This window comes from Pleurodeles waltl, unplaced genomic scaffold, assembly GCF_031143425.1.
Source record: "Pleurodeles waltl isolate 20211129_DDA unplaced genomic scaffold, aPleWal1.hap1.20221129 scaffold_84, whole genome shotgun sequence".
NCBI classification, from domain to species: Eukaryota; Metazoa; Chordata; class Amphibia; order Caudata; family Salamandridae; genus Pleurodeles; species Pleurodeles waltl.
Genome location: NW_027150398.1, coordinates 556,121 through 574,912, shown reverse-complemented (window position 1 = coordinate 574,912; position 18,792 = coordinate 556,121).

Sequence of the window (18,792 nt, the reverse complement as noted above, 5' to 3'; positions counted from 1 at the left end):
ATTGTATTTAATGACTCGCCTCTGCTCCTACGCTCCTGGTTCTCATTGTATTTAATGACTCGTCTCTGCTCCTCCGCTCCTGGTTCTCATTGTATTTAATGACTCGCCTCTGCTCCTCCGCTCCTGGTTCTCATTGTATTTAATGACTTGTTTCTGCTCCTCCGCTCCTGGTTCTCATTGTATTTAATGACGCGTCTCTGCTCCTCCGCTCCTGGTTCTCATTGTATTTAGTGGCTCGCCTCTGCTCCTCCGCTCCTGGTTCTCATTGTATTTAATGACTCGTCTCTGCTCCTGGTTCTCATGGTATTTAATGACTCGCCTCTGCTCCTCCGCTCCTGGTTCTCATTGTATTTAATGACGCGTCTCTGCTCCTCCGCTCCTCGTTCTCATTGTATTTAATGACTCACCTCTGCTTCTCCGCTCCTGGTTCTGATTGTATTTAATGACTCGTCTCTACTCCTCCGCTCCTGGTTCTCATTGTATTTAATGACTCGTCTCTGCTCCTCCGCTCCTGGTTCTCATTGAATTTGATGATTCGCCTCTGCTCCTCTGCTCCTGGTTCTCATTGTATTTGATGACTCATCTCTGCTCCTCCGCTCCTGGTTCTCATTGTATTTAATGACTCGTCTCTGCTCCTCCGCTCCTGGTTCTCATTGTATTTAATGACTCGCCTCTGCTCCTCCGCTCCTGGTTTTCATTGTATTTAATGACTTGTTTCTGCTCCTCCGCTCCTGGTTCTCATTGTATTTAATGACGCGTCTCTGCTTCTCCGCTCCTGGTTCTCATTGTATTTAGTGACTCGCCTCTGCTCCTCCGCTCCTGGTTCTCATTGTATTTAATGACTCGTCTCTGCTCCTGGTTCTCATGGTATTTAATGACTCGCCTCTGCTCCTCCGCTCCTGGTTCTCATTGTATTTAATTACGCGTCTCTGCTCCTCCGCTCCTCGTTCTCATTGTATTTAATGACTCACCTCTGCTTCTCCGCTCCTGGTTCTGATTGTATTTAATGACTCGTCTCTACTTCTCCGCTCCTGGTTCTCATTGTACTTAATGACTCGTCTCTGCTCCTCCGCTCCTGGTTCTCATTGAATTTGATGACTCGCCTCTGCTCCTCTGCTCCTGGTTCTCATTGTATTTGATGACTCATCTCTGCTCCTCCGCTCCTGGTTCTCATTGTATTTAATGACTCGTCTCTGCTCCTCCGCGCCTGGTTCTCATTGTATTTGATGACTCATCTCTGCTCCTCCGCTCCTGTTTCTCATTGTACTTAATGACTCGCCTCTGCTCCTCCGCTCCTGGTTCTCATTGTATTTAATGACTTGTTTCTGCTCCTCCGCTCCTGGTTCTCATTGTATTTAATGATTCGTCTCTGCTCCTCTGCTCCTGGTTCTCATTGTATTTATTGACTCGCCTCTGCTCCTCCGCTCCTGCTTCTCATTGTATTTTTTGACTCGCCTCTGCTCCTGGTTCTCATTGTATTTATTGACTCGCCTCTGCTCCTCCGCTAACACTTCTCATTGTATTTATTGACTCGTCTCTGCTCCTCCGCTCCTGGTTCTCATTGAATTTGATGACTCACCTCTGCTCCTCTGCTCCTGGTTCTCATTGTATTTGATGACTCATCTCTGCTCCTCCGCTCCTGGTTCTCATTGTATTTAATGACTCGTCTCTGCTCCTCCGCTCCTGGTTCTCATTGTATTTGATGACTCGCCTCTGCTCCTCCGCTCCTGGTTCTCATTGTATTTAATGACTTGTTTCTGCTCCTCCGCTCCTGGTTCTCATTGTATTTAATGAATCGTCTCTGCTCCTCTGCTCCTGGTTCTCATTGTATTTATTGACTCGGCTCTGCTCCTCCGCTCCAGGTTCTCATTGTATTTATTGACTCGCCTCTGCTCCTCCGCTCCTGTTTCTCATTGTATTTAAAGACTCGCCTCTGCTCCTCTGCTCCTGGTTCTCATTGTATTTAATGACTCGCCTCTGCTCCTACGCTCCTGGTTCTCATTGTATTTAATGACTCGTCTCTGCTCCTCCGCTCCTGGTTCTCATTGTATTTAATGACTCGCCTCTGCTCCTCCGCTCCTGGTTCTCATTGTATTTAATGACTTGTTTCTGCTCCTCCGCTCCTGGTTCTCATTGTATTTCATGACGCGTCTCTGCTCCTCCGCTCCTGGTTCTCATTGTATTTAGTGGCTCGCCTCTGCTCCTCCGCTCCTGGTTCTCATTGTATTTAATGACTCGTCTCTGCTCCTGGTTCTCATGGTATTTAATGACTCGCCTCTGCTCCTCCGCTCCTGGTTCTCATTGTATTTAATGACGCGTCTCTGCTCCTCCGCTCCTCGTTCTCATTGTATTTAATGACTCACCTCTGCTTCTCCGCTCCTGGTTCTGATTGTATTTAATGACTCGTCTCTACTCCTCCGCTCCTGGTTCTCATTGTATTTAATGACTCGTCTCTGCTCCTCCGCTCCTGGTTCTCATTGAATTTGATGACTCGCCTCTGCTCCTCTGCTCCTGGTTCTCATTGTATTTGATGACTCATCTCTGCTCCTCCGCTCCTGGTTCTCATTGTATTTAATGTCTCGTCTCTGCTCCTCCGCGCCTAGTTCTCATTGTATTTGATGACTCATCTCTGCTCCTCCGCTCCTGGTTCTCATTGTATTTAATGACTCGCCTCTGCTCCTCCGCTCCTGGTTCTCATTGTATTTAATGACTCGTTTCTGCTCCTCCGCTCCTGGTTCTCATTGTATTTAATGACTCGTCTCTGCTCCTCTGCTCCTGGTTCTCATTGTATTTATTGACTCGCCTCTGCTCCTCCGCTCCTGCTTCTCATTGTATTTTATGACTCGCCTCTGCTCCTCCGCTCCTGGTTCTCATTGTATTTATTGACTCACCTCTGCTCCTCCGCTACTGCTTCTCATTGTATTTATTGACTCGTCTCTGCTCCTCCGCTCCTGGTTCTCATTGAATTTGATGACTCGCCTCTGCTCCTCTGCTCCTGGTTCTCATTGTATTTGATGACTCATCTCTGCTCCTCCGCTCCTGGTTCTCATTGTATTTAATGACTCGTCTCTGCTCCTCCGCTCCTGGTTCTCATTGTATTTAATGACTCGCCTCTGCTCCTCCGCTCCTGGTTCTCATTGTATTTAATGACTTGTTTCTGCTCCTCCGCTCCTGGTTCTCATTGTATTTAATGAATCGTCTCTGCTCCTCTGCTCCTGGTTCTCATGGTATTTAATGACTCGCCTCTGCTCCTACGCTCCTGGTTCTCATTGTATTTAATGACTCGTCTCTGCTCCTCCGCTCCTGGTTCTCATTGTATTTAATGACTCGCCTCTGCTCCTCCGCTCCTGGTTCTCATTGTATTTAATGACTTGTTTCTGCTCCTCCGCTCCTGGTTCTCATTGTATTTAATGACTCGTCTCTGCTCCTCCGCTCCTGGTTCTCATTGTATTTATTGACTCGCCTCTGCTCCTCCGCTCCTGCTTCTCATTGTATTTTATGACTCGCCTCTGCTCCTCCGCTCCTGGTTCTCATTGTATTTATTGACTCACCTCTGCTCCTCCGCTACTGCTTCTCATTGTATTTATTGACTCGTCTCTGCTCCTCCGCTCCTGGTTCTCATTGAATTTGATGACTCGCCTCTGCTCCTCTGCTCCTGGTTCTCATTGTATTTGATGACTCATCTCTGCTCCTCCGCTCCTGGTTCTCATTGTATTTAATGACTCGTCTCTGCTCCTCCGCTCCTGGTTCTCATTGTATTTAATGACTCGCCTCTGCTCCTCCGCTCCTGGTTCTCATTGTATTTAATGACTTGTTTCTGCTCCTCCGCTCCTGGTTCTCATTGTATTTAATGAATCGTCTCTGCTCCTCTGCTCCTGGTTCTCATTGTATTTATTGACTCGCCTCTGCTCCTCCGCTCCTGGTTCTCATTGTATTTATTGACTCGCCTCTGCTCCTCCGCTCCTGCTTCTCATTGTATTTTATGACTCGCCTCTGCTCTTTCGCTCCTGGTTCTCATTGTATTTAATGACTCATCTCTGCTCCTCTGCTCCTGGTTCTCATTGTATTTATTGACTCGCCTCTGCTCCTCCGCTCCAGGTTCTCATTGTATTTAATGACTTGCCTCTCCTCCTCCGCTCCTGTTTCTCATTGTATTTTATGACTCACCTCTGCTCCTCCGCTCCTGGTTCTCATTGTATTTAATGACTCGCCTCTGCTCCTCCGCTCCTGGTTCTCATTGTATTTAATGATTCGTCTCTGCTCCTCTGCTCCTGGTTCTCATTTCATTTAATGACTCGCCTGTGCTCCTCCGCTCCTGGTTCTCATTGTATTTATTGACTCCCCTCTGCTCCTCCGCTCCTGGTTCTCATTGTATTTAATGACTTGCCTCTGCTTCTCTGCTCCTGGTTCTCATTGTATTTCATGACTCGTCTCTGCTCCTCTGCTCCTCGTTCTCATTGTATTTAATGACTCACCTCTGCTTCTCCGCTCCTGGTTCTGATTGTATTTAATGACGCATCTCTGCTTCTCCGCTCCTGGTTCTCATTGTATTTAATGACTCGCCTCTGCTCCTCTGCTCCTGGTTCTCATTGTATTTAATGACTCGCCACTGCTCCTGCTTCTCATTGTATTTAATGACTCGTCTCTGCTCCTCCGCTCCTGGTTCTCATTGTATTTGATGACTCGCCTCTGCTCCTCCGCTCCTGGTTCTCATTGTATTTAATCACTCGTCTCTGCTCCTCCGCTCGTGGTTCTCATTGTATTTAATGACTCGCCTCTGCTCCTCCGCTCCTGGTTCTCATTGTATTTAATCACTCGTCTCTGCTCCTCCGCTCCTGTTTCTCATTGTATTTAATGATTCGCCTCTGCTCCTCCGCTCCAGGTTCTCATTGTATTTAATGACTCGCCTCTGCTCCTCCGCTCCTGGTTCTCATTGTATTTAATGACTCGCCTATGCTCCTCCGCTCCTGGTTCTCATTGTATTTAATGACTCGCCTCTGCTCCTCTGCTCCTGGCTCTCATTGCATTTAATGACTCGCCGCTGCTCCTCCGCTCCAGGTTCTCTTTGTATTTATTGACTCGCCTCTGCTCCTCCGCTCCTGGTTCTCATTGTATTTATTGACTCGTCTCTGCTCCTCTGCTCCAGGATCTCATTGTATTTGATGACTCGCCTCTGCTCCTCCGCTCCTGGTTCTCATTGCATTTAATGACTCACCTCTGCTCCTCCGCTCCTGGTTCTCATTGTATTTAATGACTCGCCTCTGCTCCTCCGCTCCTGGTTCTCATTGTATTTGATGACTCGCCTCTGCTCCTCTGCTCCTAGTTCTCATTGTATTTAATGACTCGCCTCTGCTCCTCCGCTCCAGGTTCTCATTGTATTTAATGACTCGCCTGTGCTCCTCCACTCCTCGTTCTCATTGTATTTAATGACTCGCCTCTGCTCCTCCGCTCCTGGTTCTCATTGTATTTCATGACTCGCCTCTGCTCCTCTGCACCTGGTTCTCATTGTATTTAATGACTCGCCTGTGCTCCTCCGCTCCTGGTTCTCATTGTATTTAATGACTCGCCTCTGCTCCTCTGCTCCTGGTTTTCATTGTATTTAATGACTCGCCTGTGCTCCTCCGCTCCTGGTTCTCATTGTATTTCATGACTCGCCTCTGCTCCTCTGCTCCTGGTTTTCATTGTATTTAATGACTCGTCTCTGCTCCTCCGCTCCTGGTTCTCATTGTATTTAATGACTCGCCTCTGCTCCTCCGCTCCTGGTTCTCATTGTATTTAATGACTCGCCTCTGCTCCTCCGCTCCTGGTTCTCATTGTATTTCATGACTCGCCTCTGCTCCTCTGCTCCTGGTTTTCATTGTATTTAATGACTCGTCTCTGCTCCTCCGCTCCTGGTTCTCATTGTATTTAATGACTCGACTCTGCTCGCCCGCTCCTGGTTCATTGTATTTAATGACTCGCCTCTGCTCCTCTGCTCCTCTGCTCCAGGTTCTCATTGTATTTAATGACTCGCCTGTGCTCCTCCGCTCCTGGTTCTCATTGTATTTCATGACTCGCCTCTGCTCCTCCGCTCCTGGTTCTCATTGTATTTAATGACTCGTCTCTGCTCCTCCGCTCCTGGTTCTCATTGTATTTAACGACTCGCCTCTGCTCCTCCGCTCCTGGTTCTCATTGTATTTAATCACTCGTCCATGCTCGTCCGCTCCTGGTTCTCATTGTATTTAATGACTCGACTCTGTTCGCCCGCTCCTGGTTCATTGTATTTAATGACTCGCCTCTGCTCCTCTGCTCCAGGTTCTCATTGTATTTAATGACTCACATCAGCTTCTCCGCTCCTGGTTCTCATTGTATTTAATGACGCGTCTCTGCTCCTCCGCTCCTGGTTCTCATTGTATTTGATGACTCGTCTCTGCTCCTGCGCTCCTGGTTCTCATTGTATTTAATGACTCGCTCCTGGTCTCATTGTATTTAATGACACGTCTCTGCTCCTCCGCTTCTGGTTCTCATTGTATTTAATGACTCACCTCTGCTCCTCTGCTCCTGGTTCTCATTGTATTTAATGACTCGTCTCTACTCCTCCGCTCCTGGTTCTCATTGTATTTAATGACTCACCTCTGCTCCTCCGCTCCTGGTTCTCATTGTATTTAAAGACTTGCCTCTGCTCCTCCGCTCCTGGTTCTCATTGTATTTAATGACTCGCCTCTGCTCCTCCGCTCCTGGTTCTCATTGTATTTAATGACTCGCCTCTGCTCCTCCGCTCCTGGTTCTCATTGTATTTAATGACTCACCTCTGCTCCTCCGCTCCTGGTTCTCATTGTATTTAATGACTCGCCTCTGCTCCTCCGCTCCTGGTTTTCATTGTATTTAATGACTTGTTTCTGCTCCTCCGCTCCTGGTTCTCATTGTATTTAATGACGCGTCTCTGCTTCTCCGCTCCTGGTTCTCATTGTATTTAGTGACTCGCCTCTGCTCCTCCGCTCCTGGTTCTCATTGTATTTAATGACTCGTCTCTGCTCCTGGTTCTCATGGTATTTAATGACTCGCCTCTGCTCCTCCGCTCCTGGTTCTCATTGTATTTAATGACGCGTCTCTGCTCCTCCGCTCCTCGTTCTCATTGTATTTAATGACTCACCTCTGCTTCTCCGCTCCTGGTTCTGATTGTATTTAATGACTCGTCTCTACTTCTCCGCTCCTGGTTCTCATTGTACTTAATGACTCGTCTCTGCTCCTCCGCTCCTGGTTCTCATTGAATTTGATGACTCGCCTCTCCTCCTCTGCTCCTGGTTCTCATTGTATTTGATGACTCATCTCTGCTCCTCCGCTCCTGGTTCTCATTGTATTTAATGACTCGTCTCTGCTCCTCCGCGCCTGGTTCTCATTGTATTTGATGACTCATCTCTGCTCCTCCGCTCCTGTTTCTCATTGTACTTAATGACTCGCCTCTGCTCCTCCGCTCCTGGTTCTCATTGTATTTAATGACTTGTTTCTGCTCCTCCGCTCCTGGTTCTCATTGTATTTAATGACTCGTCTCTGCTCCTCTGCTCCTGGTTCTCATTGTATTTATTGACTCGCCTCTGCTCCTCCGCTCCTGCTTCTCATTGTATTTTTTGACTCGCCTCTGCTCCTGGTTCTCATTGTATTTATTGACTCGCCTCTGCTCCTCCGCTAACACTTCTCATTGTATTTATTGACTCGTCTCTGCTCCTCCGCTCCTGGTTCTCATTGAATTTGATGACTCACCTCTGCTCCTCTGCTCCTGGTTCTCATTGTATTTGATGACTCATCTCTGCTCCTCCGCTCCTGGTTCTCATTGTATTTAATGACTCGTCTCTGCTCCTCCGCTCCTGGTTCTCATTGTATTTGATGACTCGCCTCTGCTCCTCCGCTCCTGGTTCTCATTGTATTTAATGACTTGTTTCTGCTCCTCCGCTCCTGGTTCTCATTGTATTTAATGAATCGTCTCTGCTCCTCTGCTCCTGGTTCTCATTGTATTTATTGACTCGGCTCTGCTCCTCCGCTCCAGGTTCTCATTGTATTTATTGACTCGCCTCTGCTCCTCCGCTCCTGTTTCTCATTGTATTTAAAGACTCGCCTCTGCTCCTCTGCTCCTGGTTCTCATTGTATTTAATGACTCGCCTCTGCTCCTACGCTCCTGGTTCTCATTGTATTTAATGACTCGTCTCTGCTCCTCCGCTCCTGGTTCTCATTGTATTTAATGACTCGCCTCTGCTCCTCCGCTCCTGGTTCTCATTGTATTTAATGACTTGTTTCTGCTCCTCCGCTCCTGGTTCTCATTGTATTTAATGACGCGTCTCTGCTCCTCCGCTCCTGGTTCTCATTGTATTTAGTGGCTCGCCTCTGCTCCTCCGCTCCTGGTTCTCATTGTATTTAATGACTCGTCTCTGCTCCTGGTTCTCATGGTATTTAATGACTCGCCTCTGCTCCTCCGCTCCTGGTTCTCATTGTATTTAATGACGCGTCTCTGCTCCTCCGCTCCTCGTTCTCATTGTATTTAATGACTCACCTCTGCTTCTCCGCTCCTGGTTCTGATTGTATTTAATGACTCGTCTCTACTCCTCCGCTCCTGGTTCTCATTGTATTTAATGACTCGTCTCTGCTCCTCCGCTCCTGGTTCTCATTGAATTTGATGATTCGCCTCTGCTCCTCTGCTCCTGGTTCTCATTGTATTTGATGACTCATCTCTGCTCCTCCGCTCCTGGTTCTCATTGTATTTAATGACTCGTCTCTGCTCCTCCGCTCCTGGTTCTCATTGTATTTAATGACTCGCCTCTGCTCCTCCGCTCCTGGTTTTCATTGTATTTAATGACTTGTTTCTGCTCCTCCGCTCCTGGTTCTCATTGTATTTAATGACGCGTCTCTGCTTCTCCGCTCCTGGTTCTCATTGTATTTAGTGACTCGCCTCTGCTCCTCCGCTCCTGGTTCTCATTGTATTTAATGACTCGTCTCTGCTCCTGGTTCTCATGGTATTTAATGACTCGCCTCTGCTCCTCCGCTCCTGGTTCTCATTGTATTTAATTACGCGTCTCTGCTCCTCCGCTCCTCGTTCTCATTGTATTTAATGACTCACCTCTGCTTCTCCGCTCCTGGTTCTGATTGTATTTAATGACTCGTCTCTACTTCTCCGCTCCTGGTTCTCATTGTACTTAATGACTCGTCTCTGCTCCTCCGCTCCTGGTTCTCATTGAATTTGATGACTCGCCTCTGCTCCTCTGCTCCTGGTTCTCATTGTATTTGATGACTCATCTCTGCTCCTCCGCTCCTGGTTCTCATTGTATTTAATGACTCGTCTCTGCTCCTCCGCGCCTGGTTCTCATTGTATTTGATGACTCATCTCTGCTCCTCCGCTCCTGTTTCTCATTGTACTTAATGACTCGCCTCTGCTCCTCCGCTCCTGGTTCTCATTGTATTTAATGACTTGTTTCTGCTCCTCCGCTCCTGGTTCTCATTGTATTTAATGATTCGTCTCTGCTCCTCTGCTCCTGGTTCTCATTGTATTTATTGACTCGCCTCTGCTCCTCCGCTCCTGCTTCTCATTGTATTTTTTGACTCGCCTCTGCTCCTGGTTCTCATTGTATTTATTGACTCGCCTCTGCTCCTCCGCTAACACTTCTCATTGTATTTATTGACTCGTCTCTGCTCCTCCGCTCCTGGTTCTCATTGAATTTGATGACTCACCTCTGCTCCTCTGCTCCTGGTTCTCATTGTATTTGATGACTCATCTCTGCTCCTCCGCTCCTGGTTCTCATTGTATTTAATGACTCGTCTCTGCTCCTCCGCTCCTGGTTCTCATTGTATTTGATGACTCGCCTCTGCTCCTCCGCTCCTGGTTCTCATTGTATTTAATGACTTGTTTCTGCTCCTCCGCTCCTGGTTCTCATTGTATTTAATGAATCGTCTCTGCTCCTCTGCTCCTGGTTCTCATTGTATTTATTGACTCGGCTCTGCTCCTCCGCTCCAGGTTCTCATTGTATTTATTGACTCGCCTCTGCTCCTCCGCTCCTGTTTCTCATTGTATTTAAAGACTCGCCTCTGCTCCTCTGCTCCTGGTTCTCATTGTATTTAATGACTCGCCTCTGCTCCTACGCTCCTGGTTCTCATTGTATTTAATGACTCGTCTCTGCTCCTCCGCTCCTGGTTCTCATTGTATTTAATGACTCGCCTCTGCTCCTCCGCTCCTGGTTCTCATTGTATTTAATGACTTGTTTCTGCTCCTCCGCTCCTGGTTCTCATTGTATTTCATGACGCGTCTCTGCTCCTCCGCTCCTGGTTCTCATTGTATTTAGTGGCTCGCCTCTGCTCCTCCGCTCCTGGTTCTCATTGTATTTAATGACTCGTCTCTGCTCCTGGTTCTCATGGTATTTAATGACTCGCCTCTGCTCCTCCGCTCCTGGTTCTCATTGTATTTAATGACGCGTCTCTGCTCCTCCGCTCCTCGTTCTCATTGTATTTAATGACTCACCTCTGCTTCTCCGCTCCTGGTTCTGATTGTATTTAATGACTCGTCTCTACTCCTCCGCTCCTGGTTCTCATTGTATTTAATGACTCGTCTCTGCTCCTCCGCTCCTGGTTCTCATTGAATTTGATGACTCGCCTCTGCTCCTCTGCTCCTGGTTCTCATTGTATTTGATGACTCATCTCTGCTCCTCCGCTCCTGGTTCTCATTGTATTTAATGTCTCGTCTCTGCTCCTCCGCGCCTAGTTCTCATTGTATTTGATGACTCATCTCTGCTCCTCCGCTCCTGGTTCTCATTGTATTTAATGACTCGCCTCTGCTCCTCCGCTCCTGGTTCTCATTGTATTTAATGACTCGTTTCTGCTCCTCCGCTCCTGGTTCTCATTGTATTTAATGACTCGTCTCTGCTCCTCTGCTCCTGGTTCTCATTGTATTTATTGACTCGCCTCTGCTCCTCCGCTCCTGCTTCTCATTGTATTTTATGACTCGCCTCTGCTCCTCCGCTCCTGGTTCTCATTGTATTTATTGACTCACCTCTGCTCCTCCGCTACTGCTTCTCATTGTATTTATTGACTCGTCTCTGCTCCTCCGCTCCTGGTTCTCATTGAATTTGATGACTCGCCTCTGCTCCTCTGCTCCTGGTTCTCATTGTATTTGATGACTCATCTCTGCTCCTCCGCTCCTGGTTCTCATTGTATTTAATGACTCGTCTCTGCTCCTCCGCTCCTGGTTCTCATTGTATTTAATGACTCGCCTCTGCTCCTCCGCTCCTGGTTCTCATTGTATTTAATGACTTGTTTCTGCTCCTCCGCTCCTGGTTCTCATTGTATTTAATGAATCGTCTCTGCTCCTCTGCTCCTGGTTCTCATGGTATTTAATGACTCGCCTCTGCTCCTACGCTCCTGGTTCTCATTGTATTTAATGACTCGTCTCTGCTCCTCCGCTCCTGGTTCTCATTGTATTTAATGACTCGCCTCTGCTCCTCCGCTCCTGGTTCTCATTGTATTTAATGACTTGTTTCTGCTCCTCCGCTCCTGGTTCTCATTGTATTTAATGACTCGTCTCTGCTCCTCCGCTCCTGGTTCTCATTGTATTTATTGACTCGCCTCTGCTCCTCCGCTCCTGCTTCTCATTGTATTTTATGACTCGCCTCTGCTCCTCCGCTCCTGGTTCTCATTGTATTTATTGACTCACCTCTGCTCCTCCGCTACTGCTTCTCATTGTATTTATTGACTCGTCTCTGCTCCTCCGCTCCTGGTTCTCATTGAATTTGATGACTCGCCTCTGCTCCTCTGCTCCTGGTTCTCATTGTATTTGATGACTCATCTCTGCTCCTCCGCTCCTGGTTCTCATTGTATTTAATGACTCGTCTCTGCTCCTCCGCTCCTGGTTCTCATTGTATTTAATGACTCGCCTCTGCTCCTCCGCTCCTGGTTCTCATTGTATTTAATGACTTGTTTCTGCTCCTCCGCTCCTGGTTCTCATTGTATTTAATGAATCGTCTCTGCTCCTCTGCTCCTGGTTCTCATTGTATTTATTGACTCGCCTCTGCTCCTCCGCTCCTGGTTCTCATTGTATTTATTGACTCGCCTCTGCTCCTCCGCTCCTGCTTCTCATTGTATTTTATGACTCGCCTCTGCTCTTTCGCTCCTGGTTCTCATTGTATTTAATGACTCATCTCTGCTCCTCTGCTCCTGGTTCTCATTGTATTTATTGACTCGCCTCTGCTCCTCCGCTCCAGGTTCTCATTGTATTTAATGACTTGCCTCTCTTCCTCCGCTCCTGTTTCTCATTGTATTTTATGACTCACCTCTGCTCCTCCGCTCCTGGTTCTCATTGTATTTAATGACTCGCCTCTGCTCCTCCGCTCCTGGTTCTCATTGTATTTAATGATTCGTCTCTGCTCCTCTGCTCCTGGTTCTCATTTCATTTAATGACTCGCCTGTGCTCCTCCGCTCCTGGTTCTCATTGTATTTATTGACTCCCCTCTGCTCCTCCGCTCCTGGTTCTCATTGTATTTAATGACTTGCCTCTGCTTCTCTGCTCCTGGTTCTCATTGTATTTCATGACTCGTCTCTGCTCCTCTGCTCCTCGTTCTCATTGTATTTAATGACTCACCTCTGCTTCTCCGCTCCTGGTTCTGATTGTATTTAATGACGCATCTCTGCTTCTCCGCTCCTGGTTCTCATTGTATTTAATGACTCGCCTCTGCTCCTCTGCTCCTGGTTCTCATTGTATTTAATGACTCGCCACTGCTCCTGCTTCTCATTGTATTTAATGACTCGTCTCTGCTCCTCCGCTCCTGGTTCTCATTGTATTTGATGACTCGCCTCTGCTCCTCCGCTCCTGGTTCTCATTGTATTTAATCACTCGTCTCTGCTCCTCCGCTCGTGGTTCTCATTGTATTTAATGACTCGCCTCTGCTCCTCCGCTCCTGGTTCTCATTGTATTTAATCACTCGTCTCTGCTCCTCCGCTCCTGTTTCTCATTGTATTTAATGATTCGCCTCTGCTCCTCCGCTCCAGGTTCTCATTGTATTTAATGACTCGCCTCTGCTCCTCCGCTCCTGGTTCTCATTGTATTTAATGACTCGCCTATGCTCCTCCGCTCCTGGTTCTCATTGTATTTAATGACTCGCCTCTGCTCCTCTGCTCCTGGCTCTCATTGCATTTAATGACTCGCCGCTGCTCCTCCGCTCCAGGTTCTCTTTGTATTTATTGACTCGCCTCTGCTCCTCCGCTCCTGGTTCTCATTGTATTTATTGACTCGTCTCTGCTCCTCTGCTCCAGGATCTCATTGTATTTGATGACTCGCCTCTGCTCCTCCGCTCCTGGTTCTCATTGCATTTAATGACTCACCTCTGCTCCTCCGCTCCTGGTTCTCATTGTATTTAATGACTCGCCTCTGCTCCTCCGCTCCTGGTTCTCATTGTATTTGATGACTCGCCTCTGCTCCTCTGCTCCTAGTTCTCATTGTATTTAATGACTCGCCTCTGCTCCTCCGCTCCAGGTTCTCATTGTATTTAATGACTCGCCTGTGCTCCTCCACTCCTCGTTCTCATTGTATTTAATGACTCGCCTCTGCTCCTCCGCTCCTGGTTCTCATTGTATTTCATGACTCGCCTCTGCTCCTCTGCACCTGGTTCTCATTGTATTTAATGACTCGCCTGTGCTCCTCCGCTCCTGGTTCTCATTGTATTTAATGACTCGCCTCTGCTCCTCTGCTCCTGGTTTTCATTGTATTTAATGACTCGCCTGTGCTCCTCCGCTCCTGGTTCTCATTGTATTTCATGACTCGCCTCTGCTCCTCTGCTCCTGGTTTTCATTGTATTTAATGACTCGTCTCTGCTCCTCCGCTCCTGGTTCTCATTGTATTTAATGACTCGCCTCTGCTCCTCCGCTCCTGGTTCTCATTGTATTTAATGACTCGCCTCTGCTCCTCCGCTCCTGGTTCTCATTGTATTTCATGACTCGCCTCTGCTCCTCTGCTCCTGGTTTTCATTGTATTTAATGACTCGTCTCTGCTCCTCCGCTCCTGGTTCTCATTGTATTTAATGACTCGACTCTGCTCGCCCGCTCCTGGTTCATTGTATTTAATGACTCGCCTCTGCTCCTCTGCTCCTCTGCTCCAGGTTCTCATTGTATTTAATGACTCGCCTGTGCTCCTCCGCTCCTGGTTCTCATTGTATTTCATGACTCGCCTCTGCTCCTCCGCTCCTGGTTCTCATTGTATTTAATGACTCGTCTCTGCTCCTCCGCTCCTGGTTCTCATTGTATTTAACGACTCGCCTCTGCTCCTCCGCTCCTGGTTCTCATTGTATTTAATCACTCGTCCATGCTCGTCCGCTCCTGGTTCTCATTGTATTTAATGACTCGACTCTGTTCGCCCGCTCCTGGTTCATTGTATTTAATGACTCGCCTCTGCTCCTCTGCTCCAGGTTCTCATTGTATTTAATGACTCACATCAGCTTCTCCGCTCCTGGTTCTCATTGTATTTAATGACGCGTCTCTGCTCCTCCGCTCCTGGTTCTCATTGTATTTGATGACTCGTCTCTGCTCCTGCGCTCCTGGTTCTCATTGTATTTAATGACTCGCTCCTGGTCTCATTGTATTTAATGACACGTCTCTGCTCCTCCGCTTCTGGTTCTCATTGTATTTAATGACTCACCTCTGCTCCTCTGCTCCTGGTTCTCATTGTATTTAATGACTCGTCTCTACTCCTCCGCTCCTGGTTCTCATTGTATTTAATGACTCACCTCTGCTCCTCCGCTCCTGGTTCTCATTGTATTTAAAGACTTGCCTCTGCTCCTCCGCTCCTGGTTCTCATTGTATTTAATGACTCGCCTCTGCTCCTCCGCTCCTGGTTCTCATTGTATTTAATGACTCGCCTCTGCTCCTCCGCTCCTGGTTCTCATTGTATTTAATGACTCACCTCTGCTCCTCCGCTCCTGGTTCTCATTGTATTTAATGACTCGCCTCTGCTCCTCCGCTCCTGGTTTTCATTGTATTTAATGACTTGTTTCTGCTCCTCCGCTCCTGGTTCTCATTGTATTTAATGACGCGTCTCTGCTTCTCCGCTCCTGGTTCTCATTGTATTTAGTGACTCGCCTCTGCTCCTCCGCTCCTGGTTCTCATTGTATTTAATGACTCGTCTCTGCTCCTGGTTCTCATGGTATTTAATGACTCGCCTCTGCTCCTCCGCTCCTGGTTCTCATTGTATTTAATGACGCGTCTCTGCTCCTCCGCTCCTCGTTCTCATTGTATTTAATGACTCACCTCTGCTTCTCCGCTCCTGGTTCTGATTGTATTTAATGACTCGTCTCTACTTCTCCGCTCCTGGTTCTCATTGTACTTAATGACTCGTCTCTGCTCCTCCGCTCCTGGTTCTCATTGAATTTGATGACTCGCCTCTCCTCCTCTGCTCCTGGTTCTCATTGTATTTGATGACTCATCTCTGCTCCTCCGCTCCTGGTTCTCATTGTATTTAATGACTCGTCTCTGCTCCTCCGCGCCTGGTTCTCATTGTATTTGATGACTCATCTCTGCTCCTCCGCTCCTGTTTCTCATTGTACTTAATGACTCGCCTCTGCTCCTCCGCTCCTGGTTCTCATTGTATTTAATGACTTGTTTCTGCTCCTCCGCTCCTGGTTCTCATTGTATTTAATGACTCGTCTCTGCTCCTCTGCTCCTGGTTCTCATTGTATTTATTGACTCGCCTCTGCTCCTCCGCTCCTGCTTCTCATTGTATTTTTTGACTCGCCTCTGCTCCTGGTTCTCATTGTATTTATTGACTCGCCTCTGCTCCTCCGCTAACACTTCTCATTGTATTTATTGACTCGTCTCTGCTCCTCCGCTCCTGGTTCTCATTGAATTTGATGACTCACCTCTGCTCCTCTGCTCCTGGTTCTCATTGTATTTGATGACTCATCTCTGCTCCTCCGCTCCTGGTTCTCATTGTATTTAATGACTCGTCTCTGCTCCTCCGCTCCTGGTTCTCATTGTATTTGATGACTCGCCTCTGCTCCTCCGCTCCTGGTTCTCATTGTATTTAATGACTTGTTTCTGCTCCTCCGCTCCTGGTTCTCATTGTATTTAATGAATCGTCTCTGCTCCTCTGCTCCTGGTTCTCATTGTATTTATTGACTCGGCTCTGCTCCTCCGCTCCAGGTTCTCATTGTATTTATTGACTCGCCTCTGCTCCTCCGCTCCTGTTTCTCATTGTATTTAAAGACTCGCCTCTGCTCCTCTGCTCCTGGTTCTCATTGTATTTAATGACTCGCCTCTGCTCCTACGCTCCTGGTTCTCATTGTATTTAATGACTCGTCTCTGCTCCTCCGCTCCTGGTTCTCATTGTATTTAATGACTCGCCTCTGCTCCTCCGCTCCTGGTTCTCATTGTATTTAATGACTTGTTTCTGCTCCTCCGCTCCTGGTTCTCATTGTATTTAATGACGCGTCTCTGCTCCTCCGCTCCTGGTTCTCATTGTATTTAGTGGCTCGCCTCTGCTCCTCCGCTCCTGGTTCTCATTGTATTTAATGACTCGTCTCTGCTCCTGGTTCTCATGGTATTTAATGACTCGCCTCTGCTCCTCCGCTCCTGGTTCTCATTGTATTTAATGACGCGTCTCTGCTCCTCCGCTCCTCGTTCTCATTGTATTTAATGACTCACCTCTGCTTCTCCGCTCCTGGTTCTGATTGTATTTAATGACTCGTCTCTACTCCTCCGCTCCTGGTTCTCATTGTATTTAATGACTCGTCTCTGCTCCTCCGCTCCTGGTTCTCATTGAATTTGATGATTCGCCTCTGCTCCTCTGCTCCTGGTTCTCATTGTATTTGATGACTCATCTCTGCTCCTCCGCTCCTGGTTCTCATTGTATTTAATGACTCGTCTCTGCTCCTCCGCTCCTGGTTCTCATTGTATTTAATGACTCGCCTCTGCTCCTCCGCTCCTGGTTTTCATTGTATTTAATGACTTGTTTCTGCTCCTCCGCTCCTGGTTCTCATTGTATTTAATGACGCGTCTCTGCTTCTCCGCTCCTGGTTCTCATTGTATTTAGTGACTCGCCTCTGCTCCTCCGCTCCTGGTTCTCATTGTATTTAATGACTCGTCTCTGCTCCTGGTTCTCATGGTATTTAATGACTCGCCTCTGCTCCTCCGCTCCTGGTTCTCATTGTATTTAATTACGCGTCTCTGCTCCTCCGCTCCTCGTTCTCATTGTATTTAATGACTCACCTCTGCTTCTCCGCTCCTGGTTCTGATTGTATTTAATGACTCGTCTCTACTTCTCCGCTCCTGGTTCTCATTGTACTTAATGACTCGTCTCTGCTCCTCCGCTCCTGGTTCTCATTGAATTTGATGACTCGCCTCTGCTCCTCTGCTCCTGGTTCTCATTGTATTTGATGACTCATCTCTGCTCCTCCGCTCCTGGTTCTCATTGTATTTAATGACTCGTCTCTGCTCCTCCGCGCCTGGTTCTCATTGTATTTGATGACTCATCTCTGCTCCTCCGCTCCTGTTTCTCATTGTACTTAATGACTCGCCTCTGCTCCTCCGCTCCTGGTTCTCATTGTATTTAATGACTTGTTTCTGCTCCTCCGCTCCTGGTTCTCATTGTATTTAATGATTCGTCTCTGCTCCTCTGCTCCTGGTTCTCATTGTATTTATTGACTCGCCTCTGCTCCTCCGCTCCTGCTTCTCATTGTATTTTTTGACTCGCCTCTGCTCCTGGTTCTCATTGTATTTATTGACTCGCCTCTGCTCCTCCGCTAACACTTCTCATTGTATTTATTGACTCGTCTCTGCTCCTCCGCTCCTGGTTCTCATTGAATTTGATGACTCACCTCTGCTCCTCTGCTCCTGGTTCTCATTGTATTTGATGACTCATCTCTGCTCCTCCGCTCCTGGTTCTCATTGTATTTAATGACTCGTCTCTGCTCCTCCGCTCCTGGTTCTCATTGTATTTGATGACTCGCCTCTGCTCCTCCGCTCCTGGTTCTCATTGTATTTAATGACTTGTTTCTGCTCCTCCGCTCCTGGTTCTCATTGTATTTAATGAATCGTCTCTGCTCCTCTGCTCCTGGTTCTCATTGTATTTATTGACTCGGCTCTGCTCCTCCGCTCCAGGTTCTCATTGTATTTATTGACTCGCCTCTGCTCCTCCGCTCCTGTTTCTCATTGTATTTAAAGACTCGCCTCTGCTCCTCTGCTCCTGGTTCTCATTGTATTTAATGACTCGCCTCTGCTCCTACGCTCCTGGTTCTCATTGTATTTAATGACTCGTCTCTGCTCCTCCGCTCCTGGTTCTCATTGTATTTAATGACTCGCCTCTGCTCCTCCGCTCCTGGTTCTCATTGTATTTAATGACTTGTTTCTGCTCCTCCGCTCCTGGTTCTCATTGTATTTCATGACGCGTCTCTGCTCCTCCGCTCCTGGTTCTCATTGTATTTAGTGGCTCGCCTCTGCTCCTCCGCTCCTGGTTCTCATTGTATTTAATGACTCGTCTCTGCTCCTGGTTCTCATGGTATTTAATGACTCGCCTCTGCTCCTCCGCTCCTGGTTCTCATTGTATTTAATGACGCGTCTCTGCTCCTCCGCTCCTCGTTCTCATTGTATTTAATGACTCACCTCTGCTTCTCCGCTCCTGGTTCTGATTGTATTTAATGACTCGTCTCTACTCCTCCGCTCCTGGTTCTCATTGTATTTAATGACTCGTCTCTGCTCCTCCGCTCCTGGTTCTCATTGAATTTGATGACTCGCCTCTGCTCCTCTGCTCCTGGTTCTCATTGTATTTGATGACTCATCTCTGCTCCTCCGCTCCTG